Here is a 6583-nt window from a genome sequence, read left to right as displayed (position 1 = left end):
GAGAGAATCCCAAGCAGGCCCCGAGCCATCAGCTCAGAGCCCGACGTGGGGCTCCAACTCATGAACCATGAAGTCATGACCTGAGCTGAAATCAAGGCTGCTTAACCCACTGAGCCACCCAGGCGCCCCAAGAGGTGTTTTTAAATAGCTGCTGAATACTCATCACATGGCTCTCCCTGGCACAGGAGCTCTGGAATCAGACAAGCGTGGTGAATATCCTGTCCTAATCTCTTCCAAAGTGTGTAACTTTCAACAAGCTATTTACACGCTCCCGGCTTTAGCTCTCATGGGAAGCGTCCAGATCTTGAACTGAGTTGGGTATGTAGTCAGATCTCAATTCCTAATTAATAATTGATTGACTTAGAAGCACGCCATCAACTGAAACAATGGATCATTAACTCTAGAACAGTCTTATTTACTCATAAAAGTCTCCTAAAGACCTGGGATGGGCCGAATTTTGTTAAGTCCACTGTTTTATTGGATGTGACTAAGGACAGTACAAGTACATCAGAATCAATGCCCCGTGGTAGCTGGAAACTAAAGCCAGCATTGGCAGCTGTGAAGGAATGGTAACTGAGCCACTTAATCGCATCCCCTTATCGGCTCATCGGATTATTGTTCTTTATCTGTAGAGCTAGTGGTTATGAGAGGGTTCCAACTTTTCTTGGCAGACGGCCTCAGGAGAGAGTTGCTTAACTTCTCTGCGGCTCACTTTGTCATCTATAAAATGGGTCAAGTCAAAGTTCAATACCAGCCCATCACTGTTGTCAGAGTCAAGTGAGCGCTTAGCTGAGGGAGGACGCAGCGAGGGCCAGGGTCCAGAGTAGCCACCAATGGTCACACCCGTGGTGGGGGACGGGTGAGACGCGGCCCTCTGGAGTGGCTGCCTCCAAACCTGGAGTCCGGAAACCCAAAAGGTTGGACTGTGTTTATCTGGCGCAGATCGAGAATGTTGGAACTGATGAGAAGACAGAATTCCTGACCCCGGTTTGTCCGGCGAGGTGCTGGCAGATGTTACTGACGACCAGCGCTATGGCGGGGGCAGTGTGTGTACGTGCCCTGATTTCCTGACGTAAATACTTCAGCCCCGGCCAATTTCAAATTCTAGATATGACAGCACTGATCAGAGTCAAATAGTGTTTCTATGACATGGTGTTTCTATCGTATAGATGCAACAGGTGTGAATGTCCTCAAGGGAATGGATACTAGTAAAATATAGGAAATTAAATAAGAAGCTATGAGGGGCGCCTGGGTGGCGCAGTCGGTTAAGTGTCCAACTTCAGCCAGGTCACGATCTCGCGGTCCGTGAGTTCGAGCCCCGCGTCAGGCTCTGGGCTGATGGCTCGGAGCCTGGAGCCTGTTTCCGATTCTGTGTCTCCCTCTCTCTCTGCCCCTCCCCCGTTCATGCTCTGTCTCTCTCTGTCCCAAAAATAAATAAACGTTGAAAAAAAAAATTAAAAAAAAATAAGAAGCTATGAGTTTTGGTTTTTTTAACATAATTTTTTAAATCTTTTGTGTTTATTTTTTGAGAGAGAGAGAGAGTGAGAGAGAGAGAGAGAGAGAGCTAGGGAGGGGCAGAGAGAGGGAGAGAGAAATCCCAAGCAGGCTTCGTGCTGTCAGCGCAGAGCCCTGATGCGGGGCTCAAACACACAAACTGTGAGATCGTGACCGAAGCCGCAACCAAGCGTCCGACGTTTAACTGACTAAGCCACCCACGTGCTTCCTAAATACAATTTATTTAATTATAAGTTTATATAACTTCTTTTTTTTAACGAAGTCTTTTTTTTGAGAGAGAGAGAGAAAGCACGAGTGAGCACGAGGCAGAGAGAGAGAGAGAGAATCTCACGAAGGGCAAAGAGAGAGAGAAGGAAAGAGAGAGAATCCCACTCTGAAAGCATGGAGCCTGAATCGGGGCTCGAGCTCACCCGATGTGGGCTCGAACTCATGAACCTTGAAATTGTCACCTGAGCTGAAGTTGGTTGCTTAACTAACTGAACCACCCAGGCACACCTATAACTTAATTTTATTTAAGTTTACTTGAGGAATCTCTACACCCAACACGGGACTCGAACCCATGACCCTGAGATCAAGAGTCTCTCACTCCTCCAACTGAACCAGCCAGGCGCCCCTGTGTAACTTCGTTTTTAACAATGGCTGTGTTTAACAACTGGCTTGCAAAATTCCTGCACATTTAATAATTGACTCTCATGGGTCCGTGTAAACTGGGTCCAGCCACCACTGAACTAGTCCCCAGGGCTGGAGCCTATAATTATGGACAAAAAACATTCATGTTTAGTTCAGAACCTGGCCCTGGACACGTGTTAAGAACAGGCTCAGTGTACTTCTTAAATACCAGTGCTTGTTCCCCTGGGAACTGTGTTCCCTCCCCCACGACACAGCCCAGTAGGTGACCTTTTCCTTCCCTGGCTCTAAGCTGTTTATCATCCCAAACCACCAGCAGCCCCCACACACACTTCAGGACAGACCATCTCAGGAATGCCTGGGACGTGCACACAGGGCGCGATGGCCGGCCATTCACTGAACCCAGGTCAGGTGCTCACAAGGTCATCCGGACGGCCGGAAGGAAAACAAGAGCCTGCTCCTCGGCTCTCAGCCCATGACGTGGGTTAGGAATGCCCTCGACAAATAGACCTCACCAGTCCACTGCCCTTGTACGTTCCAAAACCTGGATCTAAACTACCGTTTCTCATTTGACTCCTCTTCTCCCCATGGTGCCTCTACCCCTGCAAGTCACAGAGACCGTTGCAATGTTGACCAGTATGTGCTCTGGGAGCGTGCCGTTGAATTATCCCACGTAAGCCTCATAGCAACGCTGTGAAGTAGGTACTATTCTTGTCCCAAGTCCTGTGGATGAGAAGTCAGAGCTTGGGGTGGTGTGCTAACTTGCCCACGGTAGTCTGGAGAGGACCCGGTATTTTTCCTTTCTCCCTCAAATGTCTTCCTTCACATGGTATTCTCCTCAGTTCATGCACAATTATTTTACCTTCTTTCACATACTGCTTACCACTAAGGATTCTCAGGCGTAGAGACAGTAGTAGGAGCCATGGGTCTGAAAAGATTGCTCAGGAGAGAGTGAGCCGCGGAATGGGGTGGGGGTGGGACCGTGATGAGACCCTGGGGGCCACCAACACTTAAGGGCCTCTGAGGAAGAGAGGACCCAGAAGGGCTGTCACAGATGTCCAGGCGATGGTCCGCGGTGGGGACCTACAAAGTGGAGGAGTAAATAGGCACCAAAATTCTGGATTTAGCGATCCAGAAACCATCGCTGATCTTGGCAGGGGACTTTTCTTTATTTCCATACCAGACGGTGAAGAGGCGGGACCGGGACAAGCAAGAACCCAATCACAGTGGGTTGAAGAAAGGCTGGGAGGTAGCAGTGAGGTCAGCCAGTATAGACCTCTCTTCCAGCAAGAACACACGAGAGAGATGCTAGATGGAAGGAGGGCTTTTGGGGTGTGGCTTTTAGTTTGTTGTTTTTTAATGTTTATTTATTTTTGAGAGCAAGAGAGAGCAGGGGAGGGGCAGAGAATCCCAAGCAGGTTCTGCACTGTCAGCGCAGAACCCGACACGGGGCTCACACCCACGAACTGCGAGATCATGACCTGAGCCCAAGTCAGACGCTTAACCGACTGAGCTACCCAGGCGCCCCTGTTGTTGTTGTTGTTGTTGTTGTTGTTGTTGTTGTTCTAAACTGGGAATATCCTTAGCAAATTTATATGCTGAAGAAAAGGAGCTGGCAGAGGCGAGGCCGAAGATGCCAGCGAGAGAAGAGGGTGATGGCGGGAGATAGCTGAGGCCTGGCGCTGCGGGGTCCAGGCTGCAGATGGGGGAACATCCACCCCGGCGCCTGGGGAGGAGCAAGCTGCAGTGGGTGCTGCCTGGTGGCCTCTAGTCCTTCTGATAAGTGAGGGGGATGAATAGTTGGGGGCATCGAGGGGAGTGTTGGGGAGCACGGCGCAGGGAGGCTGCCGGGAGAGGCAGCTGAAGTAGGAAGTAATGCACATATGCAGCAGGACGATCCCCCTAAGTGTCATCACCCAGCAGCCCTATACCTGGACTTCCTTCTGGATGCTGTGTATGTCTATGGTCTGTAAGCTCATCAAACTCATTCTTCGCCTCCTTTCTGGCTGTTTTTGCCCCCAGGAGGTGACATTTTCTCCAGGTTCTAAGGACAGCTCACCACGGCCCCTCTGCAAGAATTCTTGGGGCGCCTGGTTGGCTCAGTCAGTTGAGCGTCCAACTTCCAACTTCTGCTCACGTCATGATCTCCGGATTCATGAGTTCGAGCCCCGCGTGGGGCTCTGGGCTGTCAGCGCAAAGCCTGCTTCAGATCCTCTGTCTCCCTCTCTCTCTCTGCCTCTCGCCACTTGTGCTCTCTCTCTCTCAAAAGTAAATAAACATTGGGGCTCCTGGGTGGCGCAGTCGGTTAAGCGTCCGACTTCAGCCAGGTCACGATCTCGCGGTCCTTGAGTTCGAGCCCCGCGTCGGGCTCTGGGCTGATGGCTCAGAGCCTGGAGCCTGTTTCCGATTCTGTGTCTCCCTCTCTCTCTGCCCCTCCCCCGTTCATGCTCTGTCTCTCTCTGTCCCAAAAATAAATAAACGTTGAAAAAAAAATTAAAAGTAAATAAACATTAAAAAAGTTAAAGAAGTGAGGATTTCTTTCCACCATGTGAGGTTACAAGAAGTTGGTGGGAGCTTCCAGTCTGCAGCCTGGAAAAGGGCTCTCACTAGACACAGGATCCGTCTGTGGACCTCCCTGCCTTCAGAACTGTGAGAAATCAATGTCTGTTGTTGCCGTCACCCAGTCTACGGTAACCCGCTGCAGCAGCCTGACCTGTAGCCCCGTGTGCACAATGAGGAAGTTAGTCGTTTTGCCCAGAACAGGGCAGGACTTCCAGCTCAAGGTCAGTGATTTTTCCACTGTGTCACGGGACGTGCCACAAGGTGGTACTTGATCAAACAGAAAACACGTCCTTGGAACTGGCCTCCTGGTCTCAACCTAGATTCGGGACTTCACTTCATTGCGAGCACCGGCCCTTTTTCCTCTGGAACAGATTTACCGCTTCGATAATTTAGACCTGACTTTCAGGAAGAGGCCAAATAGGTTTCCCCCCTGATCTGTGGGGAGTGGCTACACAGGAGCCCATCTGGAAAGCGTTCTGGGATCAATTAGCCAGGTCTGCCAAGGGCAAGGCAGGGGGAGAGTTAATCCTGTATGCTAAATATTTGCCCAAACTAGTAAAGAGGTGGGGTGGGTGACAAACTGTAAAGATTAGCTTTGCAGAAAAGCTTGGGAGGGGAAGAGATTCCAGAGAAGTCTGGTTTCTGTCTCCTGGCTGAGCAGTCTGGAGGAGTATGGCTGCCGATTGAGAATAGTTATGCCTATTCAGGGAGTCAAGGCGGGGGTGGGGGTGGGGGGGGTCCAGAAGGGAGAAGGACATTGGGCAGCAGCTCCTGGGGTTTTATATCCCCCACCCTGTTGAGCCCAGGGCCCAGTGAGCAGGGCAGTTACCAAGATTTCTGGGCAAGGCTTACTCTTGGCACCCAGGCCTGAGGAGATGGGGGCCGGGGGGGGCGGGGAAGGGCCTGTCAAAATAGCTTGGCAGGAGGAATGCTGAGTTTGTCTTCCAGCCAGAGGTAGGCACAGGGCGTCCCCAGTGCAGCCTAGTCCTTCGCTCTGGCTACAAAACGGACTTAGATTCCGTGAGACCTGAAGCTCGCACAGTTGGGTCAGCCAGGCAGAGGGCTCCTTTTAAGAAAAGAATACAAAATTAGGTACTGACCCTTGGAGGGGGCCCTGAAGCTTAAGCTTCAAAAAGGGGTGTGCGTGGAAGAGAGAATAAAATGGGATGTGGCGGGGCAGCGGGGGTGGGGGTCGGATCCCTGGGCGGCTCAGTCGGCTGAATGTCCAGTTCTTGATTTCAGGCTCAGGGCATGATCTCACGGTTCGTGCGTTCGAGCCCCACATCTGGCTCTGTGCTGACAGCTCAGAGCCTGGAGCCTGCTTCGGATTCTGTGTCTCCCTCTTTCTCTGCCTCTCCCCCGCTCGTGCTCTGTCTCTCTCTCTCTCTCAAAAATAAATAAACATTTTAAAATTTTAATAAATCAATAAACTTGAAACAAAAACTCAGGATGAGGGGATAGGAGAGTGCTCCGGACGGGGGTTGTCAGGGAAAGTGGACAAGCGACCAGCCACGGGGAGATCCGTGTGAAGAGCATTCTGAGCTGAAGGAACAGCAGTGCACAGGCCTCAGAGGCTGAGGCAGGCTTGGGATGCACCCGGCCCGGGAGGATCAGTGCACCTGGAGTGCAGTGAAGCCAGAGGAAAGGGAGACGTGGTGCCTCCAGTGGAATGGGCAGGGTTCACGCTGGGCCTCGAAGACCAGGTAAGGACACCATTTCTCCGGGATCTGTAGGAAGTCCTCAAGGGCTTTTCCGTGAGGCTAACTATGAAAAGAGCAGTGTGGTGGTATCTGGAGAATGGCTTGCACAAACTTCCAGAAAGAGAGCGGCAGGCGGGGGTGGGGGTGTGTCGGCAGAACGTGGTCCTTGATGAAGGACA

The sequence above is a fragment of the Prionailurus bengalensis genome, chromosome B3 (assembly GCF_016509475.1).
Source record: "Prionailurus bengalensis isolate Pbe53 chromosome B3, Fcat_Pben_1.1_paternal_pri, whole genome shotgun sequence".
Classification (NCBI taxonomy): domain Eukaryota; kingdom Metazoa; phylum Chordata; class Mammalia; order Carnivora; family Felidae; genus Prionailurus; species Prionailurus bengalensis.
This window is presented reverse-complemented; position numbering follows the sequence as displayed.